Source organism: Equus przewalskii, chromosome 3 (assembly GCF_037783145.1).
Source record: "Equus przewalskii isolate Varuska chromosome 3, EquPr2, whole genome shotgun sequence".
In the NCBI taxonomy this organism is placed as follows: domain Eukaryota; kingdom Metazoa; phylum Chordata; class Mammalia; order Perissodactyla; family Equidae; genus Equus; species Equus przewalskii.
Window position 1 is genome coordinate 19,376,412 of NC_091833.1, and position 27,484 is coordinate 19,403,895.

At 41.7% G+C, this 27,484-nt stretch overlaps 1 long non-coding RNA gene across 1 annotated transcript; it reads right to left on the reverse strand.

The window, feature by feature from the left end:
* Positions 1 to 27,298, reverse strand: LOC139082465 (uncharacterized). The gene is made up of 3 exons (XR_011538495.1): positions 27,215 to 27,298; positions 16,142 to 16,246; positions 1 to 692 (listed from the first exon to the last, which is right to left on the reverse strand). It is a non-coding gene; the product is annotated as an uncharacterized lncRNA (long non-coding RNA).
* Between the last annotated feature and the right edge of the window lie 186 nt (positions 27,299 to 27,484).

Here is a 27,484-nt window from a genome sequence, read left to right on the forward strand (position 1 = left end):
ATAAGAAAAAACATTTATTGGAAAAAGAAGTACAGTTGCTGGGTCATAATATGTCAGAGCTGGAAGGGACTTTGGAGACAAAGGAACACGTGGCTGGTTAATGGCAGCCACCCAGATTCCCGACTACACACAAACATCTTCCGGAGCCAAGGAGAAAAGATCGCTGGATTGTCTCCTGTTCTGGATTATCCATGGCCAGGACAAACTCTCTCAGTGTGGCAATTCAGGAGTGGATTTAGGGAGGGAAAAACAGAGGGTATTAACGTTCCTTGACAAGGTACAAAACATCACGAAAAATCTCACTAGCAGACTACAGGCATTGTAGTCTTTGCTCTCGCTGGGCTGCCTCCGCGAGTTGTGGCCTCCAATGTGACTCCAGTGGAGAGGCCCTGTGTGACTCCCTGTCCAGCCAGCATGTGGGAGAGCAGCCTCTGTCCCTTGCGGGAGGAAGTCTCCTGGGTGTCCCCTCATTTTGGCTCTTCTTCAAAGCCTGTCCTTTTTCAAAATTCTTGACTGAATCACTAAGTTTACACCTCAGATGTCCTTTCTTTTTATCCCGCCTTTGCTGCTGGAGTTCATGCTCAACTTTGGAACTTTATTACGTGAACTGCACCTTATTATTTGAAATGATTATCGCCACCTCACAGCTCTTGGTTCCACAACTCAGTTCATTTTTTCACACTTCTTTTGCCCTAGTGGATACAGAAACATATAAAACGGTGATTATCCAAGAGAATGAGAACACATACCCACGAAAAGACTCGTACAAAAATGTGCACAGCTGCTTTATTCATAATAGCCAAAACAAGTACCAACCCAAATGCCCATCAAGAGGAGAACCGATAAACAAATTGTGGCACGTGCATTCAATGGAATCCTGCTCAGCAATAGAAAGGGATGAAATACTGATATGCACGGCACTTTGAGTGAACCTCAAATACATTATACTCAATGAAAGAAGCCAGAAAAAAAAAAGAGTGCAAACTGTATAATTCCATTTATATGAAGTTTTAGAATAGGCAAAACTAACCTAAGGTGAAAAAAATTGGAACAGAGGTTGACTCTGGAGAGATGGCTGGAGGGTCGTGGATGAGAAAGGGCAGGGCAGTGGGAGAAGGACTTACTCTACATCACGAAGGGGATGTGTGTTACACAGCTGTACCCGCTTATTAAAATTATGTAGCCTAAGATTTGCACATTTTAATACGTGTGACTTTTACCTGAAAAAAAAAGGGGAAGAGGTTGTAAGAAACTGTTAATGAAATAGAGTTGGAGTGGGCAGTGTGTAGAGGTCTAGACGAAACAAGAATGGCAGAGGGTTGGTCATTGCTGGCACTGGGAATTGGGTACATAATTCTCTTTGTATGTGTTTGAAATTTTCCACAATGAAAAGCTCTTAAAAAAATATGAAACATTATCTGCCTATATTGTAGCTAGGGTCCCAGCAGGTAATTTGAGGAAAGTTTAATAAAAGGATCATTTATAACGGTGTATTTAGTGTAGAGAAACCACAAAGGCTGCACATAATGACTTCCTTCCAAAGAGTACAGTATGGAAAAGGTGGGGAGGGGTTAGAAAGAGTAACTCTACAGACAGGAAAGCGGACGCAACCTCAGCCAGGTGGCCAAGGTCAACATCAACAGTCATAAGTCATGTTGATAGCATGTATCCTTGCTATGATGTGATGAAAATGGCACTTTAACTCTGTGATCTTTCTCCCCCAAACCTATAACATCAGTCTAATCATGAGAAAAACATCAAATTCCAATAGAGGGCATCTTATAATGTACCAGACCAGTACTCCTCAAAACTGTCAAGGTCGTGCATCAAAGGACACAACCAACAGAGTGAAAAGACAACCTACAGAATGGGAGAGAATATTTGTAAGTCATTTATCTGATAAGAGGTTAATATCTGGAATATATAAAGAATTCCTTTAACTCAACAACAAAAAAACAAACAATCTGATTAAAACATGGACAAAGGACTTGAATAGACATTTCTCCAAAGAAGATATGTAAATGGCCAATAAGCACATGGAAAGATGCTCAACATCACTAATCATCAGAGAAATGCAAATCCAAACCACAATAAGATACCACCTCATACCCACTGGAATGGCTATTATCAAAAAATCCAAAAATTTACAAGTGTTGGCAAGGATGTGGAAAACTGGAACTCTTTCACACTGTTGGTGGGAATGTAAAATGGTACAGCTACTATGGAAAACACAATGGCAGTTCCCCAGTTACTGTATGATCCAGCAATTCCACTTCTGGGTATATCTCCAAAAGAACTGAAAGCAGGGACTCTCGGAGATATTTGTACACCCATGTTCACAACAGCCAAAAGGTGGAAGCAACCCAAGTGTCTCTTGAGGGATGAATGAATAAACAAAAAGTGGAAAATACATACAATAACATATTTAACCTTGAAAAGGAAGGAAATTCTGACACATGCTACAACATGGGTGAACCTTGAGGACATTATGTTAAGTGAAATAAGTCAGTCACAAAAAGACAAATGCTGTATGATTCCACATATCTGAGGTATCTAAAGTTGTCAAATTCACAGAAACAGAAAGCGGCTGGAGAGGGAAAAAGGGGAGTTGTTTAATGAGCGTAGAGTTTCAGTTTTGCAAGATGAAAACATTCTGGAGAGCTGTTGCACAACAATGTGAATGTACTTAACACTACTGACTATACACTTAAAAATGGTTAAGATGGTAAGTTTTATGTATATTTTACCATAATTGAAAATATTAACCCCCCAAATGGTTGAGATGGTAAATTCTATGTTGTGCATATTTTACCACAATTCATAAAACTGTCAGGATCATCAAAAACAAGGGAAGTCTGAGAAACCGTCACAGCCAAGAGGAGCCTAAGGAGATATGATGACTAAATGTAACGTAGTATCCTGGATGGGAGATCCTGGAACACAAAAAGGACATTAGCTAAACTAAGGAAATCTGAATAAACCGTGGATGTCAGTTAATAATGACATATCAACATTCATGCATTAATTGTAACAATAGGGGAAACTGATAATGGGGTATATAAAACTCTGTATTTCTGTGTGTGTGCCTTTCGACCATCTTCACCCATTTTGCCCACCCCTACCTCCACCTCTGGCAGCCACCAATCTGTTCTCTGAATCTACGAGTTCGGTTTTGTTTGTTTCTTTTCTTATATTCCACATGTGAATGAGGTCATATATTATTTGTCTTTTGGTATTTCATGAAGAAATAGAAGATCTAAACAGACCAATTATTAGTAAGGAGACTGAATCAGTGATCAAAACCCTCCAACAAACAAAAGTCCAGGACCAGAGAGCTTCACTGGTGAATTCTACCAAACGTTTAAAGAAGAATTGATACCAGTCCTTCTAAAATTCTTCCAAAAAATAGAAGAGGAGGGAACACTTCCAAACACATTTTACGAGGCCAGCATTACTCTGATACCAAAACCAGACAGGGACACCACAAGAAAAGAAAATTACAGGCCAATATCCCTGATGAACATAGATGCAAAAATCCTCAACAAAATATTAGCAAACCAAATTCAACAATACATTAAAAGAATCATAGATCATGATCAGGTGGGAAGATCCCAGGCAGGCAAGGATGGTTCAACGTAGGCAAATCAAGCAATGTGATACACCGCATTCATGAAACGAAGGATAAAAGTCATATTATCATTTCAATAGATGCAGAAAAAGCATTTGGCAAAATTTGTCATCCGTTTATGATAAACACTCTGAACACAGTGGGTATAGAGGGAATGTAGCTCAACATAATAAAGGCCATATGTGACAAGCCCACAGCTAACATCATACTTAATGGTGAAAAGCTAAAAGCTTTTCCTCTAAGATCAGGAACAAGACAAGGAAGCCCACTCTCACTGCTTTTATTCAACAGGGTATTGGAAGTCCTAGATAGAGCAATTAGGAAACTCTTTGTATTATCTGCATAATTTTTCTGTAAATCTAAAACCATTCTACAAACTAAGGTCTATTAAAAAAATAATAATATAGGCTCTGACCTCTAGGAATGTAGTGGCTGAGGGCATGAACTTTGAGTTGGTCTCTTGGGTTCAAATGGCTCCACCGTGTCCTGGCAGAGGGCCGATGAGGGAGTGCAGTAACCTCTTGGCAGGACAATTTCTTCCTCTTCCAAAAATTGGGGGTAATACTAGGACCTACCTCATGGGGGCGCTGTGAAGACTAAATTAGATGGTCTGTACAGAGTGCTCAGCACCACCGCTGGCTCATTGTTTAGATGCTGCTATTCCTATAAGAGTTATAGAAATCAAAGCGGATAGATAACACAGTGGTTGAGAGCGTGCATCTTGGAACCAGGTAGTCTGGATTCAAATCCTGGTTCCTCCAGTGTTGATTTATAAAATTGTGGGCCAGTCACTCGAACTGAGCCTCAGTGTCCTTAGCTATTAAAATAGGATGAATAAAGCCCACCCACAAGGCTGGCTGGGCAGACAGAATGAGCTCATGCATGCAAAGCCCCAGCACAGTGCGTGCACAGGGTAGACTTCTTCTGTGGCAGCTCCAGGAGGAAAGCAGATGTGCAGTAAGAATCCCGGGGAGGGGCCAAGAAAAGGGGCCTGCTCTGGCTTCTGGGCTGAGGCTGCCGATGGGCCTGCTTCACAGTCCTCCAAGGTCCCATGTGACCTCCTCCCCCACCCTGTGAGGTCTTCCCAGGTCCCCAGCGTTGGAACAAAGCCTCCGTCTGCTGTTCTGCCACTGTTCTCTGTCTGAACTCTGATTAGGCTCTTATCTCGGCAGCTTTGCCCTGCTTGGCTGCCTGTCACATTCAATTCCATTCCAGGGCTTTCATCCTGCCCTGCCCCCATGTCCCTGAGTGAGGTTCTGGGACCTGAGGCCTGGTCTGTATCGCCCTTGGTTCCCACAATCCTGAGCACCCTGTCTGCAGCCCAGCAACTTCTCGGATCATGGCAGCTGAAGAGAATAAAATTATTCAGAAGCTAAGTCCTGGGCTGGATGTAGTTGATTTCAAGGCACTGAGAAACACTGGCATGATGGCCCCTTCAAAACTGCCTTCTCTCTCTGGATTCCCTCTAGCCCCGAATACTACCATTAGAACTCCATTGCTTTGGCCTCAGCCAAATTGGGATCTTATACCCGAAAAAATGCAGCATTCTCTATCAGTCAGAGCCTCGCAGGAAATAGAAGGCACACTCAGAAGGGTTTAACTGAAAAATAAGATAAAATAAGGAAATTAGTGACAGGACTATTTACAGTGACGTGGGCAGGATTAAAGGAACCAGCAGGGATGGTGAAGCACCCTGGGACTTGTGAGCCAGCCCGCTGTTAGCACCCTGGGGTGGAAGGGCCCAAGGAAGCCCAGTGAGAACTGAGCTGTGGAAGAGCCACCGAGAGGGAGATGGAGGCTGAAGAGATGCAGCCACTGCCCAGAGGCTGCCGCCAGGATGAAGTATCTCCATCTTCCTCTCCTCTTGGCCTCAGATCTCCTGGCAGCGTCCCCCACTGGCCAGACCCAAACTGAAGCCAGAGGGTAAGGGGGCCTGGGTGATGTGGTTCCGAGGGCTCAGCCTCCCAGGAACAGAGAGGGATAGAAGATGGATCTGGGGTGGGGGCAGGGGCGCAAACCGAGAACAATAAGCCTTCAGAGGTGACATATTGTAGTCTTAGCAATCATGTACGATTCAGTGCAAATAAAGCATCAGATCCTTCAAGAAGGAGGAGAGGGGAAGGAGACTAGGGACCAGGGTCCTGAGAGTTAGAAAGAAAAGAGTCACTGACCGGTGCCTCCCTCCTCCTCTCTCCTCAAGACAAACCCTGCCTGTTTCCAGTGGTGCCTCTGGAATTTCCATGTGGATGGCCATCTGGGTGGATGGGAAACCACCATGGTGTAGCAAGCAGTGGGACTTTACCTAGGTTTGAGTAGCTGGGGTGGTGCTGATGAGGTTATGGGGGCATTCAGTCTCTCCCCCATCTCTCCTATACAATGCTTTGTCATCACGGGACTTCTTGGAGCCTCAAAGATGCTGAAGCGCACCATGATCCTGAGCTCTGGGAGATGTAACCTGTGATCTGGGAGACGTCCTTGACCACAGGAAACCCCTCACCAAGCCCCCAGGGACCAGTGGGAACTCTAGGGGTTTGGTAGATTGTCATCAAATCTGGGTTTGGGAAGAAGAGGGAAAATGAGATCAGTGGCAAAGGCTGCTTTAGGGGCATAGGAGGAGCACAGGGCCAGAGGAAGGGAGTCCTTCTGTGGAATGAGGCTCTCTTGGGCCGGGAAGGGCTGAATTGTCAAGGGCCTTGCTACTCAAAGTAGGATCCAGGGACCAGGAGTATCAGCATCACCAGCAAGCTTGTTGGAAACGAGGAGTCTCGGGCCACAGCCCATACCTACTGGATCAGGATTTGCATTTTCTCAAGATCCCTAGGTGATTCTCATGCATCAGATAGTTTGAGAAGCAGTGTTCTTGTCCACCTTGCTCAGGTGAGCCTGCCTGCTCATTTCCCCTCGGTACACCTGTGCTTTTTTCCCCCGGGGCCTTTTGCATTCAGAAAGTCATGCAAAAAACGCTGAGTGACTAGTCCATGCCTAGCACTACAGGTAGAGAAATTAATAGCAGACAGAGAAGCAAATAGGAAACTTCCCCAGTGTGGGAAATGCTAAAATATGGATGCTGTGTGGGGGGTGCCTATGGGCGGACTGAAGAAGGTCCCCCAACCTGTGGTGGGAGGAGTGGTTGGGGAACACACCTTGGAGCTGTGCACCTGCAATTTGCCCAAATTTCTTTTGCCGATCCCACCCTGCTCCTGACGTCAGCACCGCTTACTCGGCCTAAAATCCTCCGTCTCTGATTATCTCACTATTTGTGTGCTCAGGTTGCATTTTATTATCTGAATTGTGCTCCTCTCACTTCCTCCCATTCTAACACTTAGTAGGCCTTGAATTCTAAATATGAGAGGATGAATGAATGAATGATATGGCACAGAGTATAAGTACACTAGGTAACAGTGAGACCCACTCCATTTTCCTATCCTCTGTCAACCAGCTTTGCAGACCCCCTTGTCCATCTCTTCCTGTCTGTATATGATTTTTGAAATATGACTGTTTATTTCCTCAATTATGGGTTCTTTAGAAGCAGCACGTAGAGCAAGCTGGGAGGCCTTGCATAAAGAAGTATGTTAAAAGCACAGATTCAAGTCGGACACCGAGGTTCAAATCCTGGCTCCTTTGTTGACTAGGTCAGTGACTTTGGGCATGTTACTTTACCTCTCTGTGCCTCAGTTTCCTCATCGGCCAAGTGGGGATAAGAGGACCATGTTCACAGGGTGACTGGGGGTTTACATGAGTTGTTATCTATAAGGTGCCTAGGACAGTGCTGGCGCTTGGTAAGCGCTGTGAAAATGGTTGCTATCCTTGAGAACTTGCTATGTGCTGGGCCAATGATTCCTTTGCCTGGACTCAGGTAACCAGGAAAGCCAAGAACAGCCTCTGCGAATGGTGAACAGCAGGAGGCTGATCTTTCCCACATCAGAGAGTCCAAGCTAGAGGAGAAAGGTCTTTGTCCCCAGCAGGTGGCCACTGGGCTGTGGGCTTGCCTGGGACCATCACAGTCCAGTAACCACTTTCACGGGAACTAGAAAGACCTTCTTCTCCTTTTGTTCCCATTGAGGGCTTTGTGATTGCTTCTCTTGTCAGGGATCTCCCTGACCTCCTCTTTGAAGCCCCTGGGGCTGGTGGCCTTTCCACTTCCTCTCACTGCTGACTGGAAGTCAGTGGATTGACTCCGGCAGGCAGATGGTGATACCCAGGCTTGGCTGGCATTGAAGCTATTTTGTGGAGCTCATATTTAGTGAGTTCGGAAGGCTGAAGGGCCAAAGTGTTTAACTTAGGCATCCTCTGGGCCTCGATTAGATCTAGTGGAATAGGAATCAGAATGTGCATCTTTCTATCTGAGACAAAGTAGCGTCACGGGAAGGGAGCTTCTTACTCAAGGCCAATTCAAAGAAATTTGGCTAATTCTGTAGCTCTGAGATGTTCTTGGAAACTTGGGAGATTTTGCAGCATGGCTTTCTCGCCAGGTTGCCTCTGATCTGGAGGGAATAGAAGAGGTTTCTGCCTCCTGGCCCTGGGCCCAACTCAGCAGAAGGATGCACTCACTCTTGGGGAGCAAGGGGGCAAACAGTGCCACTGGCCAGCCTGGGACCTCATGGAGGAGCCACTGAGATGGCCACCAGACCAGAGGTCAGGGGTGGAGCAAGTTAAGACTGCCACTTTCAGGGGCTAACTGTGGGATCACTAGGATAGTGCAAAGTTTCGGTAATGTTGGGGTTCCTAACAACCACCAGGAGATGTTGTCGTCTCAGCCAGTTGTCACCTCCAGCCCTTAGACGTAGTGCTGGATTGGTCATGTGAGTAGTTGGCACCCACCTACCCTCGACTCCTATTTACCATCCCATATTCTGTGAAGGAGCAATGACACCACAGTCTATCCTGTCCTTCATGGGAGACTCTCAGGAGTTTCTTTTCTTCCTAAAAATTTTTATTTTGAAATAATTTCAAATTTACAAAAAGCTGCAGACACAGTATAAAGAATTCCCATATACCCTTCACCCAGATCCACTGTTCACATTTTGCTGCATTTGTTCTCTTTATTCTCATATATATGTGTTTATATAAATAATATATAATATATAAATATTTATATATAAATTTATAAAATATATATTTTATAATATGTTAAATATATTTCTATAATTTCGATAATATACAAATATATTAAATAAATTATATTTTATGTATTTATATAAATATTATACATAATATATAAAATATATTTATAATATATATAACATATATAAACACACATATGTGTGTGTGCGTATGTATATACAGAATTTTTTTCTGAATCATTTGAAAGTAAGTTGTAGACACATTTACCCCTTAATACTTCAGTGTGTATTTCCTAAGAACAAATATGTTTTGTTATGTAACCACAAAATAATCATAAAATTCAGAAAAGTTAACATTCATCCACTATTATTACCTAATCTACAGTTCATATTCCAATTTTGCAGATTTCCAATGATATATTTTATAGCTATTTTTCCCTCGGCCAGGATCTAATCCAGGCTAAGCATTACATTTTGCCGTCAGGTGTCTTTAGCTGTCTTTAATCTAGAATTGTTCCTCAGTCTTTCTTTGTTGTTCACGTCCTCGGGACTTTTCTAGATGAAAATAAATCTGAAAGCATTCTCGTGGCTGTGACTTCTCTAAATGCTAACTCAAAAAAAAAAAAATCCTTTTCAGTTCCTTGCCTTTGAAGCCTCAAGACAGGTGGGTTTGACAACAGTCTATTTTGGTCATGCCTGGGCATATTGGCTTATCCATCTACATCAGTCTCAAATGATTCTCGGATTTGCTCTTGGGTACACAGTAGATACTTAATAAGTACTTGCTGATTTGCCAGGAGAGAAAGTGGATTTGACGACTGGATTAAATAACTCAAATGACATTCCAGGAAAGTTTTGCTGATGTAGATAGAGAGACAAAGCGTTGGCTCTTCCAGAGGTGAATACCAAGGGCATCAATCCAAGGGCAGCGGGCAGGCTTGGAGTTCTTGATCTTATTTCTATTACATAGTGCACTAAGGCTCTCCTCAGATTCCCCGGCAGGACAGTCAGGAAGCTCCACTGCAAGTTGTTAAATCCACCAAGTGAGGGAGCAAATCATGGTGCTCTGAGATCCTACAAACTCTGACACATATTATTTGGCCTCCTGCCTGGGGTCTGTAAATTTGGATCATCTCAACAGGAACAACAGAGAATAGAGCTTTGAAGTCAACCTATCCATGGTAGGCAGCCTCCAAGATGGTCTCCAACCTTGCCTCCCCTCCCGCATAAATCAGGACTGGCCTATGTGAACAATAGGATATGGTGAAAGAGACAGTGTCTGACTCCTGAGGCTAAGTCCAAAAGATAATGCAGCTTCCACCTTGGTCTCTTGCCTAGCTTGTTTTAGAGAAAGCCAGCTACTTTGAGGACGCTCAGGCATCTGTGTGGGGAAGCCCATATGGAGAGGAACTGAGGCCCCCAGCCAACAGCCTGCACTAACTTGCCAGCTGTGAGTGATCCATCTTAGAAATGGATCCTCCAATCAACGTGATACACCACATCAACAAACTGAGGAATAAAAACCATGTGATCATCTCAATAGATGCAGAGAAAGCATTTGACAAAATCCAACAGCCATTTATGATAAAAACTCTGAACAAAACGGGCATAGAAGGAAACTACCTCAACATAATAAAGGCCATATATGACAAACCCATAGCCAACATCATACTCAATGGGCAAAAACTGAGCGCCATCCCCCTGAAAACAGGAACGAGACAAGGATGCCCTCTGTCACCACTCTTATTTAACATAGTACTGGAGGTCCTGGCCAGAGCAATCAGGCAAGGAAAAGGAATAAAAGGAATCCAAATAGGGAGGGAAGAAGTGAAACTCTCGCTGTTTGCAGACGACATGATCTTATATATAGAAAACCCCAAAGAATCCATTGGAAAACTCTTAGAAGTAATCAGCAACTACAGCAAAGTTGCAGGGTACAAAATCAATTTGCATAAATCAGTAGCATTTCTATATTCTAACAATGAGCTAACAGAAAAAGAACTCAAGAACACAATACCATTCACAATCTCAACAAAAAGAATAAAATACCTCGGGGTAAATTTAACTAAGGAAGTGAAGGACCTATATAATGAAAATTACAAGGCCTTTCTGAGAGAACTGGATGACGACATAAGGAGATGGAAAGACATTCCATGTACATGGATTGGAAGAATAAACATAGTTAAAATGTCCGTTCTACCTAAAGCAATCTACAGATTCAACGCCATCCCAATCAGAATCCCAATGACATTCTTTACAGAATTAGAACAAAGAATCCTAAAATTCATATGGGGCAACAAAAGACCCCGAATTGCTAAAGCAATCCTGAGAAAAAAGAACAAAACGGGAGGCATCACAATCCCTGACTTCAAAACATACTACAAAGCTACAGTAATCAAAACAGCATGGTACTGGTACAAAAACAGGTGCACAGATCAATGGAACAGAATTGAAAGCCCAGAAAGAAAACCACACATCTATGGACAGCTAATCTTCCACAAAGGAGCTGAGGGCATACAATGGAGAAAAGAAAGTCTTTTCAACAAATGGTGCTGGGAAAACTGGAAAGCCACATGTAAAAGAATGAAAATTGACCATTCTTTTTCACCATTCACCAAAATAAACTCAAAATGGATCAAAGACCTAAAGGTGAGACCTGAAACCATAAGACTTCTAGAAAAAAACGCAGGCAGTACACTCTTTGACATCAGTATTAAAAGGATCTTTTCGGACACCATGCCTTCTCAGAGAAGGGAAAGAATAGAAAGAATAAACAAATGGGACTTCATCAGATTAAAGAGCTTCTTCAAGGCAAATGAAAACAGGATTGAAACGAAAAAACAACCCACTAACTGGGAAAAAATATTTGCAAGTCATATATCTGACAAAGGCTTAATCTCCATAATATATAAAGAACTCTCACAACTCAACAACAAAAAATCAAACAACCCAATCAAAGAATGGGCTGGAGACATGAATAGACATTTCTCCAAAGAAGATATACGGATGGCCAATAGGTACATGAAAAGATGCTCATCATCACTGATCATCAGGGAAATGCAAATCAAAACTACACTATCACCTTACACCCATTAGAATGACAAAAATATCTAAAACTAATAGTAACAAATGTTGGAGAGGTTGTGGAGAAAAAGGAACCCTCATACACTGCTGGTGGGAATGCAAACTGGTGCAGCCGCTATGGAAAACAGTATGGAGATTCCTCAAAAAATTAAAAGTAGAACTACCATACGATCCAGCCATTCCACTACTGGGTGTATATCCAAAGAGCTTGAAGTCAGCAATCCCAAAAGTCCTATGTACCCCAATGTTCATTGCAGCATTATTTACAATAGCCAAGACATGGAAGCAACCTAAGTGCCCATCAACTGATGATTGGATAAAGAAGATATATACAATGGAATACTACTCAGTGCAAAACAGAACAAAATCATTCCATTTGCAATAACATGGATGGACCTTGAGGGAATTATGTTAAATGAAATAAGCCAGCTAGAGAAGGATAATCTGTGTATGACTCCACTCATATGAGGAATTTAAAAATGTGGACTGAGAGAACAGATTAGTGGATACCAGGGGAAAGGTGGGGTGGGGGTGGGCACAAAGGGTGAAGTGGTGCACCTACAATACGAATGACAAACATTAATGTACAACTGAAATTTCACAAGATTGTAACCTATCGTTAACTCAATAAAAAAAAAAAAAAAGAAATGGATCCTCCAGGGGTCGGTCCAGTGGCATAGCAGTTAAATTCGCATACTCCACTTTGGCAGCCCAAGGTTCACAGTTTGGATCCTGGGTACAGACCTACACATTGCTCATCAAGCCATGCTGTGATGGTGTCCTGTATACCAAATAGAGGAAGATTGGCACAGATGTTAGCTCAATGACAATCTTCCTCAGGGAAAAAGAGGAAGATTGGCAACAGATGTTAGCTCAGGACCAATCTTCCTCACCAAAAAAAAGAAATGGATCCCCCAGCTCCAGCCATGCCTTCAGATGACTGCCATGTTGACCAGCATCTCACTGAAACCTCATGAAAGACCTGGAGGAGGAACTTCGTATTCAAGGTGCTCCCAAATTCCTGACCCACAAAATGTGAGAGATAAGAAATTATTATTGTTGGGGCTGGCCCCGTGGCCGAGTGGTTAAGTTCATGCACTCCGCTTTCGTGGCCCAGGGTTTCGCCAGTTTGGATCCTGGGAGCGGACATGGCACCACTCATCAACCTATGTTGAGGCAGTGTCCCACATGCCACAACTGGAAGGACTCACAACTACAAATACACAACTATGTATCGGCGGGCTTTGGGGAGAAAAAGGAAAAATAAAATCTTGAAAAAAAATGAAATGATTATTGTTATTTTAAGCCATGAAGCTTTGGGGTAATTTTCTATGCAGGAGTAGATAATTGATACATCACTCCATTGAAAAGTACAAAGAAGCATATGACCTAGCTATTCTGCTCCTAGATATATACCCAAGAGAATTGAAAACATATGTCCAAACAAAAGCTTGTACACCACGTTTATTACAGCATTATTCACAAGAGCCAAAAAGTGGAAACAACCCAAATGTCGACCAACTGATGAATGAATAAATGAAATGTGGTATATCCATACAATGGAATATTATTCAGCCATGAAAAGTAATGAAGTACTGGTTCATGCTACAACAGGAAAGACCCTTGAAAACATTAGGCTAGGTATAAGAAGCCAGACACAAAAGACCACATATTGTATGATTCCATTTATATGAAATGTCCAGAAGAGGGAAGTCTATAGAGACAGAAAGTGGTTGCCTAGGGCTGTGGGGCATGGGAGAATGAGAGGTGGCTGCTAACAGATACAGGGGTTCTTTTTAGAGCAGTGATGAAAATGTTCTAAAACTGATTGTGGTGAAGGTTGCACCACACCGTGAATATACTAAGAGCCATTGAGCTGTATGCTTTAAATGGGTAAATTGCATGGTATGTGAATTATATCTCAATAAAGCTGTTATAAAAAATTATAAAGAGACAAACCATCCTGGCGACCTCATGGGGGTTTAGCTCCTGTTCTTTTTGATGAAGATATTAGTGTGTCTTTCGCCAGTGCCTGGAGAAGGTCCTAAGAGACTTACCTGGCTACAAGGAGGGAAAAAATTGCTGGAATTGAAAGAAGGAGCAATGGGAATGATCTGTTAAAATAATTAAAGAATAATTCTAGGGGCCAGCCCTGTGGCTGAATTGTTAGGTTCACGTGCTCCATTTCAGCGGCCCAGGGTTTCGCTGGGTCGGATCCTGGGTGCAGACATGGCACTGCTCATCAGGCCATGCTGAGGCAGCGTCCCACATGCCACAACTAGAAGGACCCACAACTAAAATATACAACTATGTACGGGGAGTTTTGGGGAGAAAAAGCAGGAAAAAAAAGAAGATTGGCAACAGTTGTTAGCTCAGGTGCCAATCTTTAAAAAAAAAAAAGGAATAATTCTAACCTGCCAAATGCTGTACAATCAGAATCACAAATCATAATCCCAGCAAGATTAGATTTGGGAAAGGAAATTAATAATAGAGCCTGGATTCCTAATTAAGTCCTGGTGAGAATGTCATGTTTCCACCCTTTGAGAATGCCAGTCAGCCATTGTCAAGAGCAGTCTTCCTCCTCCACCTGCTGGAGCTTTAGCCCAGATGTGAAGCCCAGATTTTTTGTCAATCCAGATCACTGATGTTTTAGCCCAGAGCGTCTACTCTGAGCTCTCTGAAGTTACAGGATAGAAGTGGTCACTGCCTCCCTTTTGGCATATGCCTATGAATATGTTGGGCTACAAAAAGTTTGTAATCATTATTTTTTCAAACAAAATCTGGCTCTACTTATTCACATCTCCTTTTTCAAAATGTTCTTTAGAAATAGTTTTTTATTTTTCAAAATTAGCATTTATAGAGGCCAGCCTGGTGGTGTAGTGGTTGTATTTGCGCACTCTGTGTCGGCAGCTGGGGTTCACAGGTTCAGATCCTGGGCGTGGACCTACACACTGCTCATCAAGCCATGCTGTGGTGGCATCCCACGTACAAAAAATAGAGGAAGGTTGGCATGGATGTTAGCTCAGGGCCAATCTTCCTCACCAAAAAAAAAGAAAGAAAGAAAAGAACTTATCATTTATAATTTTAGAGATCAAGGATAATCAAGATGACTTGTAATTATTTAGCATAAATAAAAGGAGGGTGCAATTAAGGTGGGTTTTTAAAAAAAATGATATAGTATTTAAGGTAAATCTGTCGATCATTTTACAGATGAGGAAAGTGAGACATTTAGTGACTTGCTCAAATTGATACGGGTAATACATACCATAATTGAGATTCTCAATCTAGAGTCCTAGTGTTACTGTTACTCAGTGTTGTTCTACCTACGTGCAATGGGATTGAATACAAGGGATTAAATATCTTATGAATGGCACCCATGCTGACCATACTCTACCACAAAGTATCAGACCTGAGATTTAATTACTCCACCCCATTGAAGCCTTGAATGCATAACAAATACACTCATGTGTGTTATAACCAATGTAACAAGATATATTCAAATTCTTGTATTTCTCAGCCTCAATGTTTATGTTCAAATGAAGAAATTTAAGATCATCTTAATTGATGAACTTGTACTCTGGGATCCAGAAGTCTGTTAGAATCCCTATTTATAAAACTGTTGAATAAACGGTGCCAAGAACTTACCCAAATCCCTCATTTGGCTGTTATTAGTGTCACCAGTAGGCTTTTTATTTTTATGTATGAAAAAATGCCTTGTTGTCATAAAAGTATGCTGAGGGATTTCTTTTGCTGGGATGGAAGTGAGGCAAGGAAGATTTTAAAGAGGTTATTAGTGATGTTCAGGGCTGGCACAGGGTCAGGCAAGTGCAAAATTTAAGGGAGTGCCCAAAACCGCAGAAATCAAGATAAATGTGATTTTAATGGAATATTAAAAAAAATCAAAATTAATGCAAAAAAATCCCTGATGAACAAAACAGCAACATTTTAAGTAAAAGCAGGACCCAGCAGGGCTGGGATCAGGAGGTGGCAAGTGATGTGAGTTATGCCAGTGCAGAGTCAGATTCTGTCTGATTTAAAATTTTGATATTCATCATAGATTTTTTTGCGCTAATTTTATTTTTTAGAAAAACGTTGTAGTAAAATATTATTTATCTTGATTGCTGGATTTTTGGGCACCATTTTAAATGTTGCACTTGAGATGAGTGCCTCTCGTGCCTCACCCTAGCCCAGGCCCTGCAGATTGGCAGGAATCTTTCCAAGGAAAGAAAAGGTCCCAGACCACCCGCCCCAGACGTGCCTGGCTCTAGTGAGCTGAGCAACACGTGCGTCAGGAACAGGTCTTTCCCAGGTATCACAGATGGTGAGAGGAAGCTTTTTTCAACTCTTTCTGTTACGACATGTTTACCTGATCATGGGACACATCCTGCAGCCTCTGCCCGGTGAGCAACTTTCCAGCAACTGACCCCACAGACCAATGGGAGAGGGGTCTTTCTGCCAAATCTTCACATTCCTAGGCAAAAAGCAAGATTTCTGAAAGTCCTAATGAAGACCCAAAGGATTGAAAGTACACATCATGCATTTAATAATATGTTTCAAATTGAATTCAATGTCTCTTCTGTGTAACCTGAATGTCCCCAGATGCTCCATGTTTCTGAGGTCACTTTTCCTCTGACCTCCAAGTGAGAGGTTTGAGCATCTCTGCATGAACCTTGGGATACTCCAGAGTGGGGAGAAGGACAGTTTCCCTGTCTCTGTCCTGCCCTGCTCTCAACTTCTGCTGCCGCGATTCTCTGTCACTGCTGGACTTCTCGCCCCCGCGGCTGTGGTCCTCTCTGGGCAACGCTTTTTGCCCTACACAGACACTTCTCTCCCTGTGCTCCCCAAGGCACCAACAAGGCTTTTTTGTGAAACAGGCTTTTCCTGAAGTTTTGTGGGAAACAGGGAAGGGCACTACCGCATAGTCCATGACAGGAAACTATTTAAAATTCAATAAAGACATTTTTGGATAAACGAAACCTAAAAGAATTCATCGCCAGCAGATCTGCACTGTAAAAAATGCTAAAGGAACATTTTTCAGGTGAAAGGAAATGGTACCAGACAGAAACTTGGATCTTCAGGAACGATGAAGAGCACTAGAAACAGTAAATGTAAGAATAAATATAAGAAAGCATTTTTGAAAATACTTCATTTCTTTAAAATACTTATGAATATTGAAAGCAAAAATTTTAATACTGTATTGTGAGGTTTACAACTTATTAGATGTAACACATAAAACATATTTTACCTGAAGTGGCACAATATTAATTCTAAATAGATTGTGAAATGTTAAGGATATATATTATAATTTCTACAGTGACCACTTTAAAAAATTGCAAAGAAGTATAACAAAAGGGCTGATAGATAAATGAAGGAAGATTTCTAAGAAAATATTCAATTAACCCAAAAGAAGGCAGGAGAGGGAGAAAAGAGGAACAAAAAAACAGGGGACAAAGAGAAAACAAACAGTAAAATGGTAAAATGACCTACATTCAACCATATCAATAATTACATTAAGAGTTAGTAGTCTAAAACACTTCAATTAAAAGACAGAAGTTGTCAGGATGGATAAAAAAATCATGACGCAACCACACTCTATCTACAAGAGACACACAAAAGCAGTTGATAGGAAATGAATGGAAAAAGATGTATCATGCAAGCAGCAAGCATAAGAAAGTTGACGTGGCTAAATTAATATGAAATAAAGTAGACTTTGAGATAGAGACTGTTATCAGAGATAAAGAGGGAAATCTCTTAATAATAAATATCACCAGGAAAGTGTAAAAATCATACATAACAGAGTTTCAAAATACTTGAAGAAAAATTGACATAATTCAAGGGGGAAATACAGAAATCCACTACCATAGTTGGACATTTTAACACCCTTCTCTCAGCAATTATAAAGCAACTAGGCAAGAAATCAGTAAAGACTTAGAAGATTTGAACAATACCATCAGCCATCTTGATCTAATTGATATCTACAGAGCAATCTACCCAACAGAATACACATTATCTTCAAGTTCAAGTGCCCCTGATATATTCACCAAGGTAGATAAGATGCTGAGCCATAAAACAAGTCCCAATAAATTTAAAAGGGCTAAAATCATACAGAGAATTTTATCTGACCACAGTGGAATTAAATTACAAGTCAGTAACAATAATATACGTAGAAAAACCCAAATACTTGGAAGTTAAACAGTACAGATCTAAATAATTAGTCCAAGAAATCTCAGAGAATATTATAAAATATTTGGAACTGAATGAGTATAAAAATAAAACACACCAAACTTTGTGAGATGAAACAAAACAGTTCTTAGAGAGATATTTATAGCTTTAAAACCTAATAGTAGAAAAAGAGGCTTAGGTTTCACTTTCAGAAGCCAGAAAAAGGAGAGCAAAGTAAACCTAAAGTAAATGATAGGGAGGAAATAATAAAGAGAAGAACAGAAATTATAAAATTGAAAGCAGATAAAAATAAATAAGTTTAACAAAGCCAAAAGTTGGTTATTTGAAAAGATCAACAAAATTGATTAATCCCCAGCTAGACTGACCCCTTTTCCCGTCTCTCCCCCAGATAAAAAGAGCCAAGAGACAAATTACCAATATAAGGAATAAAAGAAGGGATATCACTACAGATGCTAAAGACGTTAAAAGGCTAATAAGAGAATGTCATAACTTTATACTAATAAACTGGACAATGTGGATGAAATGGACAAATTCCTTGAAAACTACATCTTATCAAATGGACATAAGATAAATGAGAAAATCTGAATGTCCCTTTAGCTAGTAAAGAAATTGAGTTCATTATCAAACACCTTCCTGCAAAGGAAACTCCAGGCTGAGATGGTTTACTGGTAAATTCTACCACATGTTTAAGAAAAACTATTACCAATGTTACAAAAATTCTTTCAGAAAATACACGTGAAAAGAATGCTTTCCACTTTGTTTTGTGAGGCCAGTATAACCCTGATGCCAAAACTTGAGAAGACATCAGAAAAGAAAGAAGAAAGAAAGAGAGAGGGAGACAGGGAGGGGGGAAGGGAGGGAAGGAGGGAGGAAGGAAGAAAGTTACAAATCAATGTCCTTTATAAACATAGATGCGAAAATCCATAACAAAGTATTAGCAAATAAAATCTGGCAATATAGAAAAAGGATGATACATCATAACCTGCGGATTTGTCTCAGGAATGCAAGGCTGGTCTAACACTTGAAAATCAATGTAATTTACCATATGAACAGAAAAGGGAGAAAAAAACACATAGGATCATCTTAAGTAGAAAAAATTTGACAAAATTTCAGTGTCTATTCATGACAAAAACTCTCAGCGTATTAGGAAGAGAAAAGAACTTCCACAGTCTGAAAAAGGGCATCTATGAAAAATCTAGAGCTAACATCATATTCAATGTTGAAAAATTGAATGCTTTCCCCTTAAAACTGGGAACAAGGCAAGTAGGTCTACTCCCCGCCTTTGTATTCAACGTTGTATTGGAGATCCTAGTCAGTACAATAAGACAAGAAACATAAAAACTCTAAAGGAAGAAGTAAAACTTCTATTTGCAGATGACATGATTTCTACATAGAAATACTAAGGAATCTACAACAGAGGTAACACTAGATCAAATTAGCAATTTCATAGGACACAGGGTTAGCATTTTTAAAATGAGTTGTGTTTTTATATACTAGCAGCAAACAATTGGAAAATGAAATCTAAAAAACCAATTCTATTTACAATAGTATCAAAAAATACAAAATGCTTAGAATAAGTTTAACAAAAGACAAGTTCTGTACACTGAAAACTGTAAATTAACGCTGAGAGGAATTCAAGAAGACCTAATAAATGGAGAGATATACCTTGTCATGGATTGGACGACTCAATATTGTTAAGATGTCAGTTCTACTCATATTGATATATAGATTCAACAAAGTCTCCTTCACAATCCTAGCAGACTTCTTAAAGTGACAAGCTGATTCTAAAATTTACGTGAAGGAGATAGGGTTTTCAAAGCAATCCTGAAAGAAAAGAAGAGGAAGAGGAGGAGGAGGAGGAAAAGAAGGAGGAGAAAGAAAGAAGAAAGTTAGAAGAACTCATATTTACTACTGACTTCAAGACTTACTGTAAAGCTACAGTAATCAAGACAGTGTGATTCTTTGTTGTTTTTTTTTTAATTTGAGGAAGATTAGCCCTGAGCTAACTGCTGCCAATCCTCCTCTTTTTGCTGAGGAAGACTGGCCCTGAGCTAACATCTGTGCCCATCTTCCTCTACTTTATATGTGGGACGCCTGCCACAGCATGGCCTGTCAAGTGGTGCCATGTTCGTACCTGGGATCCAAACCAGCGAACCCCAGGACGCCAAAGCGGAACATGTGCATTTAACCACTGCGCCACTGGGCTGGCCCCAAGACAGTGTGATTCTATCATAAGGATCAACACATAGGTTAATGGAAGAGAATAAAGAGTTCAGAAATTCACTTATACAGTCATTTAATTTTTGACAAAGTTACGACGCAACGCAATGGGGAAAGGAAAGTCAACAAATGATGCTGGAACAACTGGATATCCATACAAAAAAAAAAGAACCTCAATCTTTATCTTTTACTATATACAAAAATTGAGATGGATCCTAGACCTAAATGTAGACATTAAAACTGTAAAGCTTCTATAGGAAAACCTAGGAGAATATCTTCATGATTTGGTGATAAGCAACGCTATTTTTAGACATTCAGGAAAATGAGTACACAGGCTATAGGCTGGGAGACATTATTTGTAAAGAAAGCCCTTAACTGACAAAGGACTGGTATTTGGGACTTAGAAAGAACGCCTATAACTCAAGAGCAAAAAACCCCAAACAACCCAATAAAAAATGGCAAAAAGTTGAACAGATACTTCACAAAGGAAGATAGATGAATGGCCAGTAAGCATTTGAAAACGTGCTCAGTATCATTAGTTATCAGAGAAAAGCAAATTAAAACCACAATGAGTTTCCACTATATACCCACCAGAATAGCTTAAATTAAAAAGAGTGACAACACCAAATGTTGGCAAGGGTATGGAACAATATTAAGTTCCCTGCCTTGTTGGTGGGAGTGTAAAATCATACAACCACTTTGAAATGAAAGTCTGTCAGTTTCACATGAAACTAAACATGCCCCTGTGACCCAGTAATTTTGGTTTTAGATATTTACCCAAGAGAAATGAAAGCATGTCCACAAAAAGGCTAGTAGAAGAATAGTAGTAGCATTTTTTATTATAAAGCCCCAAACTGGAAACATCCCAGATGTCAGTCAACAGGAGGACAGATAAACAAATTGTGGTATATTCATGCAATGAAAAGAAACAAACTACTTATTCATACAACACCATGAATGAATTTCAAAAACATTATGCTGAGTGAAAGAGGCCTTAGATAAAAGAGTACATACTGTATGATTGCATTCATATGAAGTCCTAAAGCAGGCAAAACTGATCTATGGGGGCCAGCCGGTGGCGCAGCGGTTAAGTGCACATGTTCCACTTCGGCGGCCTGGGGTTCCTTGGTTGGGATCCCGGGTACGGACATGGCACCGCTTGGCAAGCCATGCTGTGGCAGGCGTCCCACATAGAAAGCAGAGGAAGATGGGCACAGATGTTAGCTCAGGGCCAGTCTTCCTCAGCAAAAAGAGAAGGATTGGCAGCAGATGTTAGCTCAGGGCTAATCTTTCTTAAAAAAAAAAAAAAAACCCAAAAAATTAATCTATGGTAAAAAAAAAAAGAGAGAGAACAGAATGGTTGTGGGGGGAAATTGACTGGGAAGGGACATGAGGGAGCTTTCTGGATGATAATAACGTTTTATTTTTTGATAGGTTTGGGTTACATAGTATATGCATTTCTCAAACTCATTGAATGACACTGTTAATGTGCATACATTTCACTTTATGTAAATTTTCCCTCAAAGAAAAATCCGTAAATAAATAGTAAACTTTTTTCAATGATAAGTATTCCGAAATATTTTGGGGTGAAATGTAATGCTAGGGAACGTGCAACTTACTTTGACATGCATGCAAAGGGGGAAAAAAGATGGATTTACGGATGGGTAGAGGGATGGTAAGAGATAAAACAAATATAATAAAAGGTCAATTTAGAATATAAGTGGTTTACATATAGATGTTCAATATACAATTATTTCAACTTTTCTTTATGTTTGAAATTTTCCAAAATAAACTGTTGGGGAAAAAAGTGAACACTACAAGTATCCAGATATGCTTGTAGCAGCACTGTTTGTGATAGCCCCCAAATGGCAACAACTTACACGTCCATCACCAGTAGAAGGGATAGGGGCCAGCGGCGTGGCTGAGTGGTTAAGTTCTCGCACTCAGCTTCGGCGGCCCAGGGTTTCACCGGTTTGGTTCGTATCCTGGGTGTGGACCTAGTGTCGCTCATCAAGCCGTGCTGAGGCGGCGTCCCACATAGCAGAACTAGAAGGACCTACAACTAGCATATACAACTACATATTGGGGGTCTTTGGGGAGAAGAAGGAAAAAAAAAAAAACCAGTAGAAGGGATAAATCAATTGTATTATAATCATATAATGGAATAGTCTATAGCAATGAGGATGAAAAATCTATGACTACGCAGCAATGTGGATGAACCTCACAAACACAATGTTGAATGAAAGAAGTCAGATACTAAAAGGCACGACCCATTTACATAATGTACAAAAAACAGGCAGAACTAGTCCCTGCTGTTCAAAGTCAGGATAGTGATTGATTGCCCCTGGGTGGAGTCATGTTTGGAAGAGAACCTGACAGGAGTCCTGGGGTACTTGACTTGAGTGCTGCTTATACGGGTATGTGAAAATTCATCAAGGGGTACACATTTCTCTCTTTATCTGTTATTACTTCAATAAAAAGTTCAAAAAATATTAATGTTAGACCTCAGTGTTCTTAAAACTGGTTTCTCAGCCCAGCTCCACCCCTAGGAATTCTTTGCCAGCCATCTTTCCCTCATCTCTCTTCTCATAGTTCCCAGGCTCTGACACACCTATCTCCCTTACCTGCCAGGGAAAAACTCAGTGCAGAGGAATTTCCTTCTCAACCGATACCCTGGTCCAGGTTTCAGCACTGATCCAACTGGAAAGGCTCATTAATGACTTTACCTAAACCAAGGAGCCATGCAGCCTCAAGATAAATTCCTTTACTTCTTGACAACAACAACAAAAATTGCTGCATTTTTTTAAAAGCAAAATCTGTCTTCCTTTTACATAGGTGTCTGCATCTTTCCCTTCTACCACCATGAGTTTATCCCTTCCCTTCTTTTCTCTTTAAAGAGGTGGCAGTAGCTTACTCCTTTCACCAAATCTGGGAAGCAATGACTTGAATAAGAGATTGTCCTGGTGCTTCAGCTCAGGCCCAAGGCTCCCTTGGCTGGTAAGTCAACCCACAGACTCCAGCAAAGTAGGGGGTGAGGGGTGGGGATGCGGTAGGGGTGGACGACTAGAGGAAGAGGAGGAGTGGCATGGTGAGGGGAGGGGAGTAGGGTACAAAAGAACAATGGGGCCCAATCCCTGCTCTTCCCAACCTTGCTATTGGGTGAGAAATCTAGATGAATACACATCTAAAGGAAACAAGAGAACTATTTAATTAAGCTTTTCTTCTTTTTATCTGATGGGTCACTTTTCAGTCCTCTTGTTACCTGCCCAGTCAGAAACATTTGACCCAGTTGATGTTTCCCTCTTCCTTGAGACTCTCTTCTGGGTTTCTTCTTACCTCACTGTCTGTTTCTTCTTGGTCTTCTCCTGCTGGTTCCCCCTCATCTCTTTGACCTCTAAATGTTGGAGTACTCCAGGAAATGGTCCTTTCACCTTATCCCTTTAGCTGCTTTCACTCTCTTCATGATTTCACTCAATTTTGTGGCTCAGAAAATACCGTCCACACCCTAATGACTTCCACATTTGTGTTCCAGCCAGATCTCTCCCTTGAACTCCAGAACTGTCTGTTTAACCACCTACTCACCGTCACCTAGATCTCTAGTAGACATCTTAGATTTATCATGTCCAATACGGAGCTCCGGATAGCCCTCCGCCAAACCTCTTCCTCCCACAGTTATCTCAGTAAATGGCAACTCCATTCTTCCAAATGCTCAGGCCCAAAACCTGGGTGTCATTCCTGACTCCTCTGTTTCTCTCATCTCCCACCTCCAATCTGTCAGGAAATCCTTTTGACTTAACTTCAACAAGTTATGCATTGCTTATGACAGGGGTACTTCCTGAGAAATGCATCGTTAGCTAATTTTGTCATTGTGGGAACACCACAGAGTATACTTAAAGAAACCTAGATGGTATAGCCAACTGTACACCTAGGCTACATGGTACTAATCTTTAGGGACCACTTTTGTATATGTGGCCCGTTGTTGACTGAAACGTTGTTATGCCACATATGACTGTGCACTGAGAATCTCAGCATTCTCACTTCCTTCACTCCCTCTCTCCAAGCCACCACCGTTTCTCACTTGGATGACCAATAGCCTCCCAATCTTGTCCCCCTTCAGCCTGCTCTCAACACAACAACGAGAGTGATGCTATTATAATGCTAGTCTGCTCAAAAATCCCCAGTGCTTCCCATTTCACTCAGAACAAACAGCAACGTCCTTACAATGGCCGGCAAGGCACCACACAGTCTGGCCTCCTCTCCTGACCTCTCTCACCTCACTTCCAGCTGCTCTTGCCCTCACTTTCTATTCCAGCCATACTGGCCTCCTTGCCATTCCTTGAAAACACCAGGCATGCTCCTGCCTCTGTGCCTTTGCAGTTGCCCTCCCTTCTATATCAAATGCCCTTCCCCCTACATGGTGCATTCTCATGTCTATTAGATCTGAAGTCTAGTATCACCTTCTCCATGAGGCCTGCCCTGGCCCCTTGCCTAAAACTGTACATTTTCTCACATATTCTCAGTCTCTTTTCTCTGCCTTATTTCTCTCTTTAGCACTTATTGCCATGTAGTATACATAGATTTTCATGTATTTATATTCTTTAGTGTCTGTCTCCCTCCACGAGAATGTGAAGTCCATGAGGGCAGAGACTTTCATCTGTCTTGTTCACTGCTGAGTCTCCTAGAACAGGACCTGGCATATATGGCTGTGAATACTTGCTGTAGGAATGAATGATTATTTCAGAATGGCCTAAGAGGTGATAACAGATCAGAGGAAGTGTGCCAGCTAAGGGAAGGTGAGAGAGAGCTGCAGGTATCTGGGAGGAGAAGGAATGTTCTTCAGTCTTTGGAGAATGGGGAGTCCTTGGAAAAGTGAGAAGAAAGAGGACCACAACATAGTGATGAAGAGTACTGGCTTTGGAGTCAGCTGGCTTGAGTCCAAGTCCTGGCTTGGTCATTTACTAGCTGTGGTCAAGCCACCTAATTTCTCTGGGTCTCAGTTTCCATATCTGTAAAATAGAGATGACCATTGCACCTAACTCATAGGGTTTTTTTTTTTTAGAATCTAATGAAATAACATATAAATAATGTTTAGCAAGGGCAGAGTACTTAGGAAGACTTTGCTCAAAAAGTGCTAGTTATTGCAGCGCTTAGAATACCTACAAACTGAGACTTCACGTCAGAGGCATTGTGGAGCGTCTCAAACAGCAGACCAAGAGATGGAATTAGTTGGTCTTGACTCAGGAGTAACAGCCCAAATGGGTACAACAGCTTCTTTCTCAGAACTCTCAGTCCCTGGACTCAACCAGCTGGGTGGAACCGAATTCCTGTCCTGCATTAGTTAAGGTGGCCCTACTCAGAAGCAAAGAGGGAATCAGAATCAGGCACAAATGTGGCATCAGGCCTCCGCTGCGGACCCAGCAGCTCCCAGCCGCCTGTCGCTGATGCAATCAGAGCAAAGAGAAATGATTCACTTCGATCCTGCCATCGCCCTCAGGATTTTGGCCAAGTGCAGGTTTTGGGGTTGGTTGGTGGATTATTTTTTCCCTTCCTGAGTTGAAAGAGTAACTTTGTGTTTCAAAAAGGCACTTTCTTTATGCAGAGAAATCCTGTGGTGAGGGCTTGCTGGACCTGGTGTGGGATGAACCACCTTTGCTTATGTCTGGGGAGAGAATGAAATCTGGTGCCCCTATTTTTTTTCCCTCCCACCCAGTAAAGACGCAGAGCTGAAAGGTGTCTTTCAGAAGGGCTGGAGACAAGGGAGGTGACTGGTAGGTAAAAGGACAAAGGACACTGCACAGGAGGCTGCCGGAGAAGTGGCTTCTTGTTTGGTAGCGTGGGTTTGTGGCGAGGAGGTCTGTGAAGCCCTCCCCCAGAGCACCCGGGACTGAACAGACAAATAAAACCTCTATTTGTTCATCTCTACCCTGGATTTAGATGGTGCTTTATGGCCGGGGTTACTGGGATCAGCTGAAACCCAGGCTGATGTTTATTCCTGGGATTGCAAAGACAGACAAATACCTCTCTGTCCTTCCATTTTCCGGGCCAAGAGGGCAGGAGACACTTTTAATCAAGCAGGCAGGCAGTGAAGAATGATTTTTCAGGTGCCCAGTGTGTCCTCAATGCTGAGCCACATAAATATAAATAGAAAAGGCACAAAATTCAGGCTCCAGCCCTAAACAGCACCTAAAATCCAGTTAGCAAAAGGTAGCTTGGTGGGCAAAACAAATGCAAGAGAAACCCTTAACATACAGTGGTGTGAGGGTCTCAGAATTAGTCTTAGGAGAGGTAAGAGAGGAGAGAGATGACTGGGAGTCAGACGCTCTTGGGGAAGGGTTGGTGGAGAAAGTTCCTAAGACCATAAGCAACATGGCGACGGAAAACCTATTTGTTCTGTTGTCTGCTGTCGCCTGGCACTTAGCATAATGTCTGACACGGAGTGGGCATTCGGTAACTATTTGGGGAATGAATGAAGAAGGAGGGGGCTGATATTAGAAGGATAATTAGGTGAAGAAGACGGAGGAGGACATTCCAGCCTGAGGAAAGGCCCAGAGAATTGAGTCGGATGTCTTGGTGAGACTGGTTTAACCACAGCGAAGGGTGTGTAGTGAGGAGTAGTGGGAAATGAGGTTAGAGATGGGGCCAGATGACAGAGGGCTGGAAAGCCAGGCAGAGAAATTTAGAGATGAATGTTCCTTTATTCCTTCATTGAGCTTTGATGGAATGCTGACCATGTGCTAGGCGCAGAGGCAAGGGAAGGTGGTGGAAAAATAAAGATGAATAAAAAGATATCACCATCTGTTGGGAACAGGATGAATATCTGCACTTTGTTGTAGTTACTATGAGAAAGATGGTATAGACAAAATATTTTGATGTTCTATTCTCAGTTTGTTTGGTTGCAAGAAACTGAGGCCATGTCAAACTTGCTCAAATTAATTGAGAATCTATTGAAAGGGGTCCCAGATGTTCAAGGCAAGGAAGTGGAGTTCAAGAGGGACACGAGGGGGCTCGACCTGCTAAATCAGGCTGGTTCTCCTACCTTCCTCTCCCCAGCCAGTGCCTCGTAGATGGTCTCTCACCTCTGCCCCTTTCTCTATGTACACTTCACTCTCCTGCTTCATCCCTCTCTGACTAAGATTTTACTTGGTGCAAGTTTGACACCTCAACACGGCAGTACCCTCCCCCTCCAGGGCCAGCCATCCTTGGCTGCTCTCTGAGCCTTTTAGGTCAGAATATCAAGGAAAAAGATGCTGATTGGCTCAGTTCAGCCTATAGATGGATATCCCTGGGTCAGGTGATTACTCAGAAC